At 38.7% G+C, this 18,726-nt stretch overlaps 1 protein-coding gene across 2 annotated transcripts in view; it reads left to right on the top strand.

The window, feature by feature from the left end:
* Window positions 1–18,726, top strand: part of rps6kc1 (ribosomal protein S6 kinase polypeptide 1) — a 146,588-nt gene that overhangs the window by 36,716 nt on the left and 91,146 nt on the right. The window lies entirely within an intron of this gene.

The following is an 18,726-nucleotide window of genomic DNA, read 5'->3' as shown; positions in this document are numbered from 1 at the left end:
ACAGGCAGACACTCACTGTGGTATGTTGAATTGTTGGGTGAATGATTAGTCTTTGTGGGCTTTGCTATTGCTTGCTTGGTGGGTGGAGTGTGATGATGCTTTTTGCTGAAGTAAATGGGGGAGGGGAGGGTCATTGCTTATGAGTGGGAGTCATTAAGTTTCTAACATTTTTACTGTTACTCATTCTTTGGATCACTCTTCTGTTTTTGTGGATGTCTGTGAAGAACAAAGATTTCAGGTTGTATATTGTATACATTCTCTGATTATAAATGAAATGATTGAACTGTTGAGCTAGTGTTTTCTCCCTCCCTATAGAATTGCAATTTAAGCCAAAGTTCTACTTCAGTTTATGACTTGACTGTAATCCCTGCATCTGCATTAGAGTCCAGGTGTAGTAACAGTAGAATTTATTTATATGAGGCTGAGTACACAGGCAAAACTCTACTCCATTGGATGCTTATTCTTAAAGGAAAGGGTACAACCACGTGCATATAAACACTTTAAATGTAGCAAATGACATGAAATGTTGGTGAATAATGGGTGTTTGCAGTTGGCCACTGAGTATTAGAATGGAGAGATGACCGAAAGGGAAATTAAGGAGATGGGTGTCTGAAGTGAAATATAATATGATGAAGAAGTTTGGGAAAGGAAGTCCAGAATGTAGCGGTGGAGGGTTCTATGAAAGGAAGGGAGACTCTATTGAATAAATGAGAAAAGCACTATGAAAGCTTATGTTTTTTTTGGGCAGGTTTGAACAGCATTTTGGGGAGTTTATCATTGGGGACTCTATACATTGGATTTGGGGAATAACAGGAATTTGAAGAACAAGGAGACAAGGTGTGACTTGAAGTCTGAAAAAGTGACAGTGAGAGAAAGTTGAATTTTGGGAGACCAGTGCTGAAGAGGTTTGCTTGAATGAAGGGGAGGAACTAAATCCTTCTTATTTGCTTTAATGAAATCATTATTAAAAATATTTTAAAGGTATTTATCATGGAATTATTTGTTTCTTTGCAATTCACTGGTTTCCTGAATGAATTTGATTAGCAGGCATAATCACTAGAGACATGGTAATTTTTTGAAGGGGGTATAAGCAAACATAGCAATACATTTCACCATTTTCTGATGGCCAGGAGTTGTTGATGGGGACACGGTTAATCATTTGAAACCTGCAAATAAAAATGTTAGAAATTCTTTGCAGGGCTGGTAGCATCTGCAGAATTAACATTTCTTGTTGGTGACCTTTCATCAGAGGTTGTTCATCACAGGGGCTATTTTTGTTTCTCTTTACGCATGCTGCTTTCTGATAAGTTTACTAAGATTTCCAGCATCAACAAGAAGTGTTTGGTTTTATGTCTTTTAATTCCTGTTCTCCCCACCATGCTGAAGGGTAAAGGAACATAGATTGTTTCCTGCGGGCCTTTTGCTAGGATTATGTTGATCCATGTAACAAATCTGAAACATAATCATTATTTAAATTTTATTGTTCCTTTATGCTAACTTGGACCAATCTGCAGATCACCTAGCTGGTTAATGGCATTATCTCATAATTAACATGATCATGATTAAAATTTGAGGTATACCCATTTTCATTGCCATATTGTATTATCAAACAGAGATGAACCAAAACCTTAATTATTGTACATTTAACATGTAAACTGTCCATCACAATAATCATTCACCCTGTGAATGTTAATGGTGCTGTATTGCTTCTCCAAGTCATCAATTTTGTTATATGAGCATAATAAAGAACCATCTGGAATTCATAAAATGTAATTCAGTTAAAGATAGGACAACAGAGAAAAATGACCCATTACTTGAAAGGACAAGGAATCTTTCAATTTTTTTACATACTAAGACTTTTATAGTACATTACAATTACGTGTATTAATAAATTTATGTTACTGAATTGTTGAAACAACACAGTAGTGAAATATTATTTGTTCACATAAGTTCCATGTATGTTTGAAGAATATCTCTGGATAACTTTTAACTTTTAAAAGACAGTATTGTCATGGTTAATAGTGAGGATGTTTACATTTGTTCCTTTGCCAAAGGTTTAATCTTATTAAACATGCAGATAGTTTGATCTGGTGCCAAAATAAAATTTAAAACTATGATAATGCTTAAGGTGATTGGTAATGACTTGTATAGGTATGATTTCCAGGGCTAGTCTTGTTTACAGAGCATTGTCCTTTAGGAAGACTATACTCCAGGGTTCTGAAAGAAGTAGTTGGAGATTGTGGAGGTATTACGAATGATCTTTAAAGAATTTCTGGATTCTGCAATGGTTCCAGAGGACTGGAAAATTGCAAATGGGATTGAGGTCTGGACTCTGACTTGGCCACTCCAGGACATTAACTTTGTTGCTTTTAAGCCATTCCGTAGCCTTGGCTTTATGCTTTGGGTCATTGTCTTGCTGGAAAACAAACCTCCCAGGTCATAGTTCTCTTGCAGACTGCATCAGGTTTTCCTCCAGGATTTTGCTGTAGTTTGCTGGAGTAATTTTACTCTCTGCCTTCACAAACCTTTCATGGCCTGCTGTGGTGAAGCAACCCCACAGCATGGTGCAGCCACCACCATGCTTCATGGTAGGGATGGAGTGCTTTTGATGATGTGCGGTGTTTGGCTTACGCCGGTCTGATGGGCAAAAAGCTCAATTTTGGTCTCATCAGGCCATAGAACCTTCTTTCAGCTGACTTCAGAGTCTCCTTCTGACAAACTCTAGCAGAGATTTCAGGTGAGTTTTTTCAACAGTGGCTTTCTCTTTGCCACTCTCCCATAAAGCTGTGATTGTTGAAGCACCCAGGCAACAGTTGTGTGCGCAGTCTCTTCCATCTCAGCCACTGAAGCTTATTACTCCTCCAGAGTTGTCATAGGCCTCCCTCACTAGTCCCCTTCTTGCACGTCACTCACCTTTTGAGGATGGCCTGCTCTAGGCAGATTTACAGCTGTGCCATATTCTTTCCATTTCTTGATGATTGACTTAACTGTACTCCAAGGGATTGAACATTTTCTTGTATCCATCTCCTGACTTGTGCTTTTCAATAACCTTTTCATGGAGTTGGTTGGAGTGTTCTTTTGTCGTCTTGGTGTAGTTCTTGCCAGGATACTGACTCACCAGCAGGCAGACCTTCCAGATACAGGTGTATCTTTACTACAGTCATTTGAAACACGTTGAATGCACATAGTGATTCCCATTTAACTACCTAATGATCTGACTTCTAAAACCAATTGGCTGCACCAGTGATGATTTGGTATTTCATATTAAAGAGAGTGAATACTTTAATATTCACTCTTTAATATTTTAAATTCTTTTGTGTTTTAGATCTGTAATTAATTAATTAATCTCACTCTGTAGAGATCTGTTTTCACCTTGACACGAAAGAGTCTTTTTCTGTTGATCAGTGTCAAAAAATTAAGCCAGGTTAAATCCACTGTGATTCAATGTTGTAACACAATAAAACATGAAAACTTCCAAGGGAGGTGAGTACTTTTTATTGGGACTGTAACCATATGATGTTTATAGAAATGAGACAATGTTTCTCTGAACTTTGATGGAAAGCACAGTGGTACACATAACACATGATAAGTTTTGAAGGATAGGAGCTGGGATATTTACATTGTACAAGACTTTGGTGAGGCTGCAGCTGGAGTATCGTAGACAGTTTTGGTTATTCTATTATGAAGAAAGATTTTGTTAAACTGGAAAGTGTACAAAGAAGAAAAAATGAGAATATTGCTAGGATTTGAGAACCTGAGTTGTGGGGAAAGACTGTGCAGGCTAGGACATTATTCCTTGAAGTGTACGAGACTGATGAGTAACCTTCCAGGTGAATGCATAGAGCTGTTTTCTCAAGAAAAGGGAAATAAAAACTAGAAGGCATAGGTTTAATGTGAGAGGCAAACAATTCAACTGAACTTGAACTGCTCCACAAGATAGTGGCATGTATCTGGAACGAGTTGGCTGAGAAGGTGGTCCTGTCAGGTACAATAACAAAATTTAAAGGATATTTTGAGAGGTACATAGACAGGAAAGGTTTAGATAGATTTGGGCTGAACACTGTAAATTGGACTAGCTTAAATGACCATCTTGGTTGTCATGGAACAGTTAGAGCGAAAGCTTATTTTCATGTTGCTTTACTCTGTGTCTCCAAATCATAATAACATGGATCTCTTACATACTGAGGAGAAATTATATTAGTGAAAGAAGAAATCTCAGAAAAACTTAAATATCAACAAGAAGCAAAACACAGAAAACTTTCCAGAAGTCGCAGAGGAGTATATGATTAGAGTGCATGAGGAGGTCAAAGAAATCAGAATTAGTAAAATGTTGGAATTGGAGAAATTGGTGGAATTGAAAAGCAATAATCACCAGGACTTGATGACTGACATCAAAGGAATTTGAAGGAGGTAGCTCTGCTGATATATGAATGCACTGGTTGTCATTTTTATTATGGTTAAAAAACAGTTGAGCTTTTTTAGGTGAAAAATTAAAATACTCTTGTATGTGAATCACTGAAAGTTACAATGTGCAATAAATTGGGAAGGCAAATAGAATATTTCTCTTTATTGCAAATGGATTTTAGTGCATGAGTAATCTTTCCCTAGTTATACAAATCCTTGGAGAGATTGTACCTGGAATCTGACCCTGCTGTAAATAGGGGGATTACAATGTAGATGCACAAGAAAAATTCATGAGATGACTTCTTTATCATCTGAACAGAGAAAGTAACTTGAGAATATACTCTGAGTTTAGAAAAATAAAAAATGATCTCATGGTATGATCGTGTAGTGGTTAGCACAGCACTTTACATTACCGGCGGCCCAGATTCAATTCCCACCACTGGCTGTAAGGAGTTTGTACGTTCTTCCCGTGACTGTGGATTTCCTCCGGGTGCTCTTGCTTCCTCCCACAGTCCAAAGATCTACCGGTTGATAGGTTAATTGGTCATTGTAAATTGCCCTGTGATTGGGTTAGGGTTAAATCGGGGGTCACTGGGCGGCATGGCTTGTAAGGCCATAAGGGCCTATTCCACACTGAATCTCAATAAATAAATAAATAAAATAAAAATCTTCCTGAAATATATACAATTCTTAAGGGACTTTTATGGAGTGAATGAAATTTTTTCCCTGATCCAGGTATCTAGAAACAGGGATCACAATCTCAATGTAAGAGGACCATTAAAGCATTGTGTTCAGCACGGAGATTTTGGGCGGAGCTGTACAGTTCCATGCACTTTGACTGAATTGAGAAGCAACTTTTTCTTCCAGCGGGTAGTGAATCTTTGGAATTCGTTGTCCAGGAGGGTAGTGGAGGCTCAGTTGCTCAAGACAGGTTGATAGATCTGTTCAGATGAAGGATCTCGACTGTCCATTTCACTCCCCAGGTGCTGCCTGACCTGTTGCATTCCTTCAGCATCTCGTTTGTTTCTCCAGATTCCACATTTATGCTCTCTCGCATCTCCAGAGACAGATCTTTGATTAGTAAGTGATTTGAAGGCTGTGGGTTCAGGACAGGAAAGTGGTCGACCATTAGTGAAGAGTGGAGCTGGTGTGAGGGGCCACATGGACTACTCTTGCATATCCTAATGAAGGCACTGTGATTCATTGTGAAAAGCATGCAGTGGAACATTTATGTACCATGCATTATGGGGTGCTGATTTGATTAGTGATAAACTGTTACTGGCAATTTAAGAAGAACTTCATATGATCGTAATTTCTCAGACAGTGGAGTCAAATTTGTTTTTTGCATGCCCTTCAGTTAAGATTAGCATGATTCTGTTTGGGATGGAATGTGAATGTACAATATAGTCAAGGACGTGAGCTTCTAAGACAAGACAAATACTTGTTGGTTCAGGAATTGTTCATTGGAGAGAAATGCTGTGTTCATACCATATTAGGAATGCAAATTATCTTTAAAGTCACCTTGTCTAGGCATTTTGTTTTCTGCTAATAGTTGAGTGGTGTGTGCACCTGGCACTTCCAGATGTGTCAGAACTGTTTCTAATGTAGTGTTTATTTATTTTAACCAGCAGAGTAAGTACATCAGGATCAAATTAATCACCTATCTCCTCAAACGTGTCCATTCATTTGTAAATTCTAAAATTCTTCCTTTCCTGTCTATTGAATTATTTCAACAATTTTAACCCTTAATGCTCTATGCATAAAGAAATTAATGTTTCTCAGTAAATGTAAGAATATTTTGCTGCTCTTTGTTGCATCAGCATGCTTGAGAATATTACATGGGCATCTTCTTCATTTCCTTTCATTGAGCATATGGAGCAGAAGACCTTGACTCATAATTACACCCCATCTAATTGAGAAAGCAGCGTGCATCCATATTGATGGACTGAGCTTGATTTGAGTAACTGATGGCCAATTAGTCTGCATAAATTTGAGCTGATCTTAAATTATTTTCTGGCTGTCCTTAATTCAATATAGGTGAATTCTACTCACATTAGAGTGTTGTTTTGTCATCTTAATTCTCATTTTTCTGCAATTGTTTTCACTTTCTCCATACTGACCCCTTTTTTAGTGCCCCTTGCTTGTCTTGCCAGAGGACGGCAAGAGAGTAACATAATCTTGTCTTCAAAAGCTTTCTGCTTGTATTTAAGGGTAACAGATCAATTCTGAATTCTGCCATCATTTCCGTTTTCTTACCTTGCTTTTAGTGGATTTCCTATTGGCCTTAACTCCCTCTAAAGTTTATAGTGCAAGGAATTAGACAAGAAGTAAATTTTGAAACCCAAGACTGTAATGACCCGAGTGGGAAGTATTATTCCCTATAGTTTTAGAAAGCCAATTGCTTGGCTTAATTAGATCAATAGGCCATCAACTTCAGCAGAACAAAGATATTGTTTCTTATTAATTTTTCTGAACCAGAGAGAATTTAAAAGGATCTGATAGCATAGTGGGTGACCATTTCACCCACTGGCACTTTGTAGACCAATCCAATCAGACCCAAAGCCATGCCATTTTCTTTCATTTTCAGTTGTAATTTAGTTTCCTTTTAGAAAGGTACTTTAGAAAAAATTGCTTCCACTATGTTTCTAGATATTAATTTTTTTGAATTAATATTAAAAAAAACTATTAAGAGGTAGAGGGAGAAGAGAGAGAAACACAAAGTGATAGGTGAAACCTGAAGGGGAGAGCTGGGAAGTTGATTGGTAAAAGAGACAGAAGAGGGGAAGAAAGAAGAGGGGGGAGGAGCACCACAGGGAGGCGATGGGCAAGCGAGGAAATCAGAATCAGGTTTATTATCACCGGTATGTGACGTGAAATTTGTTAACTTAGCAGCAGCAGTTCAATGCAATACATAATCTAGTAGAGAGAGAAGAAAAAAATAATAAATAAAATAAAACATAATCAATTACGTATATTGAATAGATTATTTAAAAAAGTGCAAAAACAGGAATACTGCGTATTTAAAAATGTGAGGTAGTGTCCAAAGCTTCAAAGTCCATTTAGGAATCGGATGGCAGAGGGGAGGAAGCTGTTCCTGAATCGCTGAGTGTGTGCCTTCAGGCTTCTGTATCTCCTACCTGACAGTAACAGTGAGAAAAAGGCATGCCCTGGGTGCTGGAAGTCCTTAAGAATGGACACTGCCTTTTTGAGACACCACTCCCTGAAGATGTCCTGGATACTTCGTAGGCTAGTGCCCAAGATGGAGCTGACTATATTTACAACCTTCTGCAGCTTCTTTTGGTTCTGAGCAGTAGCCCCTCTATACCAGACAGTGATGCAGCCTGTCAGAATGCTCTCCACAGTACAACTATAGAAGTTTTTGAGTGTATTTGTTGATAAGCCAAATTACTTCAATCTCCTAATAAAGTACAGCACAGCCGCTGTCATGCCTTCTTTATGACTATATCAACGTGTTGGGACCAGGTTAGATCCACAGAGATCTTGACAACCAGGAACTTGAAGCTGCTCACTCTCTCCACTTCTGATCCCTCTATGAGGACTGGTATGTGTTCCTTCATCTTACCCTTCCTGAAGTCCACAGTTAAGAGGGAAACGGGGATGGGAAATGGTGAGGGATGGGGGTCATTATGGGAAGTTCAAAAAATCGATGTTCATGCCATCAGGTTGGAGGCTACCGAGGTAGAGTGTCAGGTGTTGTTCCTCCAACCTGAGTGTGGTTTCATCACGACAGTGGAAGAGGCCATGGATAGACATATTGAATGGGAGAATGCAGTGAATTAAAATGGGTGGCCACTGGGAGATCCCACTTTTTCTGGCAGACAGAGCGAGGGTGCTTTGTGAAGCGGCCTCCCAATATATGTCGGGTCTCACCGATATACGGAAGGCCATGCTGGGAGCACTGGACACAGTACATGACCCCAACAGACTCACAGGTGAAGTGTTGCCTCACCCGGAAGGACTGTTTGGAGCCCTGAGTGGTAGTGAAGGAAGAGGTGTAGGGGCTGGTGTAGCACTTGTTCTGCTTGCAAGGGTAAGTGCCAGGAGGGAGATCAGTGGGGAAGGGAGTTGCGGGGAGAGCGATCCCTGTGGAAAGCAGAAAGTGGGTGGGACTGGAGGGAAAGATGTGCTTGGTGGTGGGATCCCATTGGGGATGGCGTAAATTTCGGAGTATTATGTGCAGGACGTGGAGGCTGATGAGATGGTAGGTGAGGACAAATAGAAGAAATGCGGTTGAGAGCAGCATTGATGGTGGAGGAGAGGAAGCCCTTTTCTTTGAAAAAGGACATCTCTTTCATTTTCAGAATGAAAAGCCTTATCCTGGGAGCAGATGCGGCAGAGATAGAAATTGAGAGAAGGGGATGGCGTTTTTACAAGTAACAGGGTGGGAAGAGGAATAGTGTACCTCTTCCCAATCAATTGTATACCTTAGATTTACAAATCTGCTACAAAGTCTTCACCCTGACACTATATTCATTCATTATGGTGAGCAACACAGCATCTATAAATGGTAATTTTCTGTTTGTCAATTTTTTTAAATGATCAGTGCATTATTTACAGTAGGCAGCAGTAACATCACACTGATCTGTGACTCTTTGGAGCCATGTGTCAAATCTGTGATGTTTGTAATGTGATTCAGTAATCACTTAATTTTCAAAGTGCATTTACTCTATGTGAAGGGAGTTTGAATTTAATGAAGCAATTAAACTACTCCTGTGAACAGTGTAGAATATCATTGAATGAGTTAATCAGGCAGTAAAGATTTACAGGGATTATGTTTGATCCACGGATTTGTCACGGTACAGAAGGAGGCTCTTCAGCCCTTTATAACAGTATCTAATAGAATATTCCTATCAGTCTCATTTCCCTACTATTTTCTGAAAGTCATAATTTATTCTGTATCTTCCATCCCTGCAGGCAAATCAAACAACTTGCATTCATGCCCCTTGTGGCTTTTGATAAGGTGCCACAACGGTGTAACATTTAGCACAACACTATTACAGAGTTCGGAGTTCACTGTCTGTAAGGAGTCTCTGTATGTCTTCCCCGTGGAATGCATCAGTTTTCCCATGTGCTCTGGTTTCCTCCCACGGTCCAAAGAGATAGCGGCTAGGTTAACTGGTCGGTGTAAATTGTCCTGTGATTAGGTTGGGGTTAATCGGTGTTTGCAGGGGTTACTGGTGCAGCATGGCTCGACAGGTCTGTTCTGCGCTGTATCGCTGAATCAATCAATTAATCTCCACCCTCTTGTTTGGACCTGCTGTCGATGGAAGCTTCCTTATATTCACTTCACCTAAATCTGTCATAACCATCTATCCCTGTATCCAATCTTCTCTTAGCCTTCTGTGGTGCAGGCAGAATAGCCCTAGCTTTCTCGGTCCAACCTTGCAATCAAATTCCTTATTTTTAAAATCACTCTGATCTTCCCTGCACTCTATCCAATACTTCCTACAGTAAGGATAACTAGAACCGGATGCAGTATGTCATTAGTAGACCTTCCTGTTTTTATACTTTTTACCTCTATTTATAAATTTCCAAATCCCGCATGCTTTACTATTTTCTCAACCTTGCCATTTTGAAAAGTATATGCACATATGCATTTAAGATCAGAAATGTTTAAAGAACTTCAAATAAAATTTAATATTAACAATAATATTTAAAAACAACCTAAAATAATTAGAAACTCAGTTAATCTTGATATTTAAAATTGATTAAAATACACTATTCTTTTAATAGCACTCTTCACTCAAACCAGTGAAGCCAGTCTCTCAGACTTTCAGGCAGTTTCTTTTGGAAGAATGATGAGGAAATTGACCAATCTTGCACTCTGACACGGAACCCATGAGCGCAATCAAAAGCTGCCAAGCAGGTTCATTATTTATGAACTTAGGCGTGCAAACATGGGAACCTAAAAATAGGGGCGATCAACAGTTACAAACCAAAGTCTGATTTTTACTGTGAAACTTGGGTCAAGAAATACTGCTTCCAACAGTATTTCTTGAATCTAACCAACATATCAAACTAAGGCATGCTGAATGTTGTTGGACGAAGTGGAGAATTTAAAAAAATAAGCAAAAAAACTTGTTACGTTGTCTCAGAAATCAGATGTGTTAATTTAATGACTAACTTACAGTAATCTTATCATTCAGTAACAATTCTCAGAGCATAGAAATTAGTGGAACTTCTATATTCAGGACAATGCAACCTCATCCTCATCATCAGTAACTACAAGTGGAAAGAAGACAGACAGTAAAAAAAAACATTTTACAGAGGCCTGTTTTTTGCCATTGTTGCTCGGTCTTACTAATGTTGTACAGTTACACTAAGATTTAGTTGCTCTTTGCAGTTCATCCCCTTTGTAATGAAGCACAGTTTTCCATTTCCTTTTGTCTTTACATTCTTTACCCATGCACTATCTTTGTTTCTAAACCTCTATACCTCCCCAAATGACCTTTCAAGTGTTCCTTCTGAGTAATGTGGATATTTATTTTTGTATTCCCTATTATATTTCTCAACAACTCTAGGAGAGGTGCTGCTTAACAGTGCTATCCGTTTGGAGTTTGTGATTCTTCCTTTGACCAATGTGCCTTTCCTCTAGGTGTTCTGGTTTCCACCCACATTCCAGGAACTGTAGATTTGTGTGTTAAAGGCCAATGTAACTTGCTCCCTAGTGTTGGGTGAGTGTTAGAATCTGGGAGGAATATGAGAATTAAAAAAATCATATATGAGTGATATAAACTGGGATTGATGGTTATCACACACTTGGTGGACCATAATACTGATATTTGTGTTGCATCTCTCTCTGAGTCTAAATTATTTCATGTACCACTCACTTACCTTGTGCAGTTACTTTGAGACTCTGCAATTTATTTTCCACATCTGTATCTCAGCCATTGTGGATACATTTAACTTGGACCCTCTCAGTTACTAATACAGATTATAAGAAGCAGAGGTCCACCACTCAACTAGATATAATTCGCTACCTTGAAGACTGTCACTAACTCTACTTATCCCCATCTCCACAGATGTTGCCTGATGTCGAATTTCACCATCTTAAAAATACTAATAGCAGAATCTTTGTGAACCTCTCCTTCAAGTTACAACCGCAAAGATTTCCAGTTAATTAGTTGTATACAGTTTCCTTCTCTTAACTTTCTTTGACCTTCCATAACCATGCGGTGTTTTTTGTAAATGCTTCGTTATTACTTTCATTAACAATTGATTTCAGAATCTTCCTGATTTTTAGGTTAGGCAAACATGCCAGTCATTCCTTGGTTTCTTTCTTAACATTTGCTCTTTTTCAAACTGTTGGAATCTTTCCAACATCTTGGATGTTTTAGAAGATGGTGTCCAATGTACATCTCCTTTTAGAACCCAGGTCCAGTGGAGGTGTTTAATCCTTGAAACCATGATCTTGTCAAGAACTTTCACTCTAATATTAATAGTTTGAGGTTCTTCATTTACTGATAATCTTTTGGTTCTTCTCTATAAAGATGATGCCAGAAGTTTGTTTAACGTCTCTCCAATTTCCTTATTTAGCCCTTTTTTAATTTCACTGTTCAGGGATAGCTCTGTTGCCTGTATTGGAGGTCTCTTTACTTTTGGTCACAATTTAATGTTCTTATTTACAAGATTCAACTTCAGTGGTATTCCACAAGGGCACTATGGACCTCTGCTCTAGGCTCTAGTTTAGTAGGTGAGTCAATAATCTGCACCACTTATCACCTTGAAACCCAGTTTGCGTCATGACTCTTGTCTTGTCAATTTCAATAGCAATGATGAATGTAGTGAATGCTGGACTAAAACCATGGTCTAAGCTGCAAAAATCACTCGAGACAAAATCATAAAGTTCCTTAGGTTTCAACTGCCATGAGGATATGCCATAAGGTATGAAAAGAACTTGGGTAGGAGGGCTATGTAAAACATAAGCACTGAATCAAATTTGCACATACAAAAAAGCTGGATGAACTCAACAGGTCGGGCAGCATCTGTATCAAATTTGCATCTGTTTGGTAATGCAGTAACCCAGGTCAAATAATACATCATGCCATTCATTCATTATTATTAGTTTATTGTCGCCAAACAATTGATACTAGAGTGTACAATCATCACAGCGATATTTGATTCTGCGCTTCACGCTCCCTGGAGTACAGATCACTAGTAAATATAATAAAAATTTAAATTATAAATCATAAATAAAAAAATACAGAAAAGGGAAAGTAAGGTAGTGCAAAATAAAAACCTAGAGACAGGTCTGGATATTTGGAAGGTACGGCCCAGATCCAGATCAGGATCTATTCAGCAGTCTTATCACAGTTGGAAAGAAGCTGTTCCCAAATCTGGCCGTATGAGTCTTCAAGCTCCTGAACCTTCTCCCGGAGGGAAGAGGGACAAAAAGTGTGTTGGCTGGGTGGGTCATGTCCTTGATTATCCTGGCAGCACTGCTCTGACAGCATGTGGTGTAAAGTGAGTCCAAGGACGGAAGATTGGTTTGTGTGATATGCTGGGTTGTGTTCACTCCGGTCTTGGACAGGACAACTTCCATACCGGGTTGTGATGCCCCCTAGAAGAATGCTTTCTACGGTGCACCTATAAAAATTAGTGAGGGTTTTAGGGGACAGGCCAAATTAATATTAATTTGTTGCAGATATCTTTGAGAGAACTTCCTCAGAGGTAGGAATTTTTGAGATCATACCGGATGATTTATTTTGCAATATCAGCTTTTTTTGTCGCTGTGTTCCTCTTTACATACTATAACTCTGCTATATTTTTGTAAGTTGACACTCATTTTATTTTCATCCTTTTTACTTTAAATTTTTTAGCTCTCCTTAGCCCATTTCAAATGTTCTTGTAATCCTTGAGACTGCCTTTAATAGCAACCTTTGAATTTCTTCTTTCAATTTAATATCAATTTACCATGGATTGATCTCTTTTCTCCTGTGACATATTTATTTCTCAGAGGTATGTATATTGTGAAATATTTCTTTAAGCAGCAGACTCTACTTCTGTACTGCTACTATTGTTGGCAGAATTTCAGATGCTGACAAGGAGATGTATAGAAGTGAGACAGATAATCTGGTGAAGTAGTGTTGCAACCACAACCTTGCACTCAATGTCAGTAAGACCAAGTAATTAATTGTGGACTTCAAGAAGGGAAGTCGAGGGAACACACACACACACATCCTCATCGACATGTCAGCAGTGGAAAGGGTGAGAAGTTTCTAGGTGTCAACATCTCTCAAGATGTATCCTGGGCCCAACACATTAATGCAATTACAAAGAAGGCACAATAGTGGCTGTATTTCATTAGGAGTTTGAGGAGATTTGGTATCTCATCATAGACTCTTGCAACTTTCTACAGATGTATCATACAGAGCATTCCAACTGGTTGTATCACCGTCTGATATGAAGAGGCCACTGCACAGGATTGGAAAAAGCTGCAGAAAGTTGTAAACTTAGCCAGCTATATCACGGTCACTAGCCTTCCCAGCATTTAGGATACCTTTAAAAGGCGATGCCTCAAACAGGTGGCAGCCATCATTAATGACCCTTAACATTCAGGACATGTGCCCTCTTTCCATTGCTACCATTGTGGAGGAGGTGCAGGAGCCTGAAGAGACACACTCCACGTTTCAGGAATAGCTTCTTTCCCTCTGCAATCAGATTTCTGAATGGACAATGAACCTATGGCTGTTACCTCAATATGTTTTTCATTTTTTTTGCTCTCTTTGCACTGCGTATTTAATTTTCTATATATATTTCTTATTGTAATTTATAGTTTTTTCATTATTATGTATTGGAATATACTGCTGCCACAAAACAACAAATTACAAGACATATGCTAGGGATATTAAACCTGATTCTGGACATTTCTGAACTCCTGAACCTCTTTTCTTTCAAAGCTATTTTTCTCACCTATTTTCATCAAGTTGTGTTTCTTATTTACGTAATTCCTTTTTATTTATTTAAGTCCTTAGTTTCATACTTGAGTTTGTCACTTTTAAATTAAAAATGAAGTTTATCACATTATGATCATTCTTTACCAGAGGATCTTTAAAAATGAGATAACAGATTACTACCTTATCAGCATGTGTGACCCAGATGTGAAATGGGCTGTTCACTTCTGGATCCATAACCTTCTCCTCTAAGAAATTGTAGTTCTAGAAAAATTAATCCGTTTATGTTACTAAATCATCTATCCTGTGATGAATTCTTGTGCATTCTAATTCTAATCAGTTGTAATCAATCACTCTCTTTTTGGACTACTTACTTAATTTATATATATAAAATAAGAAAATAATATATAATAAGAAATATATATTTATTTCTTATTGTACTTTATACTTTATGTATTTCACTGCATTGCTGCTGTAAAACAATAAATTTCACGACATGCGTATCTCAGTGATATTAAACCTGAATCTGATTCTGATTCAAGAGCCTTTAATTTTGATTTGTCTTAATGTTTCTAAAATTTTTGACATTGTTTGATACTGCACTTTTATTAAGGTGTACACTGCTTTACCCTGCTGTACTTTGGAACAGGGTAAATAGAGTTTGATGGCTCTGGGCCTGTATTCATTAGAATTTGGAAGAATGGGGGATGACCTCATTGAAACCTATCTGATGGTGAAAAGCCTTGATAGAGTGGATATGGAGAGGATGTTTCCTATGGTGGGAGAGTCTAAGACCAGAGGACACGGCCTCAGAATAGAGGGGTGTCCTTTTAGAACGGAGATGAGGAAGAATTTCTTTAGTTAGAGAGTGATGAATTTGTAGAATTCTTTGCCACAGGCAGCTGTGGAGGCCGTCCTTATGTATTTTTAAGGCAGAAGTTGAGTGGTTCTTGAGTGGTCAGGGCATGAAAGGATCAGGGAGAAAGCAGTTGACTGGGGCTGATAGGAAAAATGGATCAGGTATGATGAAATGGTGGAACAGACTTGATGAACCAAATGGCCTAATGTGTCTTACAGTCATATGGTCTTTTGCTGCACTTTGCCATGCTCTGCTTTTCATCTCTGACTGTGTCACTGTTGTTTTAATTTCAACAGTTTTCTCAGCTTTATGCACACACATTAATTTTATGTAACTGATAGGAATGCTCTGGGAGCCACCAACATCTTGATGGCCAAATGATTTCCTGCATCATAAGGAATATAAGAAATATAATGTAACTTAAGGAACGTAACTGTTTGGTGGATCAGATATTCCAGGTAGTTCTTCACTTCCTGCAGCATTGTAATGTCAGCAGCTTAGACTCGAGCCCAACAACTCTAATTCGAGGTTTCTTTAATTGAAGACACTGCAAATATGATTTGTTTTAAACATTAACATAAAGTCTTTAGCATTCCATTGTAGTTTTGAAAATCACAGGTAGTTTGTTTAGCTGTGCTGCTGACTATATGAAATTCCATGGCTGTTGCTGGATACATTACAATAAAGTAGACAGGATTGGACTATCATTGAATCTGCCTTTAGTTTGCTTACCCTCTTCTTTTGTAATACAATGGATTCTGGTTAATTGGGCCATTGGTTAATTGGCACAGCTGGTTATTTGGGACAACTCTTAGGAACAAAAGCTAATGGAGAACATAGCTGGGATTTTCTTCGTTTATTTGGACACTATATGCCACTTAATTGGGAAAGGAGTCTTGCTGAAGAGTTTTTAACGAGCGTCAGTCGTGAGCATTTGTGTGGCCATTAGACACTACACCGTGCTTAGAACGATCAGTTTTTAAATAGTGTCAGTTGTGTGTGCTTGTGTTCAAAAGCAGTGATTTTTGTCAGTGTGATATTTGGAGACAAATAAGTAGTAAGACAATTCAGAAGTGTTTTGCTCACTGTGGTTCCAATCATTCAGATTTCGAGATGCCAGAAATGGCTATGAGTGAAAATGAAATGATTTCACTGCTTCAACAAATTAGGAACAATGAAGAATTTGAAGGTATAGACAGTCATCATGAATATTACCTCTTGGTTCCCACTGGACACTCAGCTCTCACCTGTGGCTCTAAGTAGCTGTTTGCATGTGACAGTAGCCACACCCCACTACACCACTTTGACAGTGGGCTAAGCCAGGTGAGGGTAGCTGGAAGATCTCATACCCTGGTGACAGAGGGATATGTCTGTCCTAGCATGCAAAGTCAGCGCCAGCAGACTGGGTAGATGAGATACAACGGCCAGGGAGGTGGTTCTGCAAAGCTCCGTGGAAGGACACGGAAGAAGTCGTGTTTGTCCACCACAGTCAAGGAAACCACCAGTTGTGATGACTACTTGTACTACTGAACCTGGACTTCCGAGGTCGAGAGAGTGGAGCTGCCCCAGTGCAATGGCTTTTCCACTTTAAAAAGCACTCCTGTCATCATCGGATATGAGAGACAACTATTGGTAGTGTTAAACAGTAGTTTCTTCTTTTATGTCATTTTAACTATTTCCATGAAACTTGGGCTAAATGGGGCTGCTCCTAAGTGGGGTCAAAATGGTCTTGATGTGTCCCAATCAATTAGAATCCATTGTATTTGTGTTGTCAATGAACAGAAAATGCTACTAGAAAATTTTGATAGTTGTCACTTTAATATTGGTGTAGCTAACAAAATGAATTTGAGGCATAGTTTTTGCATTTGTGATTTGATCTGTGCTTGTAAGCTAGCTGGCTTAATGTATGTGAAGGGAATAGTCTTGTTTGGTGAGCAATACTGTCCCCCTGGCAGTAGGTGGCAGTCAGTGTTAGTGTGTGTACATTGCCTGTAGGTTCGGAGAGCAGATAGCAGAAGAAAATCGGTCAAAATACAACTATCCAGTAGCATTATCTTACATGGCCCAACTTGACATTGAATTTGTTTTGATTCAATCTCAACCCTTGTACAAACTATGGCCTTTTTTTTTTATTATTTACCATTCATGACACACGTTCCATTAGGACACAGATTGAAGCAGCAGCCAAGAAGTAAATGACTCATCATAATAACTTTGAAGATGTTTTTGTACCAAAATGGTTGCAACTTAGTTCAAAAGCATGATCATTTACTACCATATGGATATTGTGCAGGGTACGTGAAGTTCCCCTTCAGCTTAAAGGTGCCTTTTGACTTACATTATTGTCTATTTTTAAAAAAAAAGTACATAACACAAAGAAAAGATATGAACTGAAAGGAAGTTTAGAAATAACCTCCAAATCCCTTAAAGGTATATACCCTAGAAGTCTTTGCCTATTGGCATGGATGTTGAATCCCCAATGCTCTCCCAAGTTTAAAGCTTATGTTATCCTGCTTTATTATCATTTTCTTCACATCTTTAAATGTATAAATTTGTTAGTAACACAGCATCCTGTGCTACATTTAAAATATTAAGTCACATATCATTGGCATTTAACAGTTTTGCATAGAGCCCCATAACAAGATAAATCCCTCCTGATTTTTGACAGCCCCTCTAACCAGTATTTGCAAGAAGTACATAATTAAGAGGAATTTCATTAGTAAACCTAGGAAAAATGTTGGGAATTCTGTGAAGGATTAGTAAGAAGGAAAAGGGTTTATGCTTGGATAGGCACCTATGTGACCGCGTGATCGACCACATTTTGGAGAAATTTCAATACTGAAAAAAACGTGAAGTTGTTCTGCTACTGATGATCAGTAGGAGGGAGGTGTTCATATTAACGAAGTTCAAAAGAGAAAATGCTGGAAATGGCAGGTCAGAGCCCATGGTCCCTGATTACTTTCCGGTCCTGACAACAGAACTACATTCTGCAATTTGTTGCTAGACAGGACCCTGAGATGCACTCAAAATTGGAATTCTGCATTGTTGGTTATCCAGACAGTTCTCCTCCTGAGAGCACCCGGTTGATCGTGGCCATAGTCAGCCATGTAGTTTACATGAAACAGTGTTGGCATATTTGTGGTGGCATAGTGATTAGGATGATACTAGTACAACTCAGAGCATTGGAGTTTGGAGTTCAATTCTGGAACTGTCTGCAAGGAGTTTGAACATAGAAAACCTGCAGCACAATACAGGCTTTTCGGCCCACAAAGTTGTGCCGAACAAGCCTTAGAAATTACTAGGCTTACATATAGCCCTCTGGTTTTCTAAGATCCATGTACCTATCCAAAAGTCTCTGCCTCCACCACCGTTGCCGGCAGCCCATTCCACACGCTAACCACTCTCTGAGTAAATGAATTCATGGTAGGTTGATTCAGAAGATAAAGATGTATGGGATCCAGCGTGAATTGCAAGCTTGGATTCCAAACTGGCTTGTTCATAGAAGAAGAACAGGATAGGGGTGGAAGGTTGTTATTCTGGCTGGATGTC

Source organism: Hemitrygon akajei, chromosome 7 (genome assembly GCF_048418815.1).
Source record: "Hemitrygon akajei chromosome 7, sHemAka1.3, whole genome shotgun sequence".
NCBI lineage: Eukaryota > Metazoa > Chordata > Chondrichthyes > Myliobatiformes > Dasyatidae > Hemitrygon > Hemitrygon akajei.
Note: the sequence above shows the minus strand (reverse complement) of the source record. Positions and strands in the feature narration are given on the sequence as shown.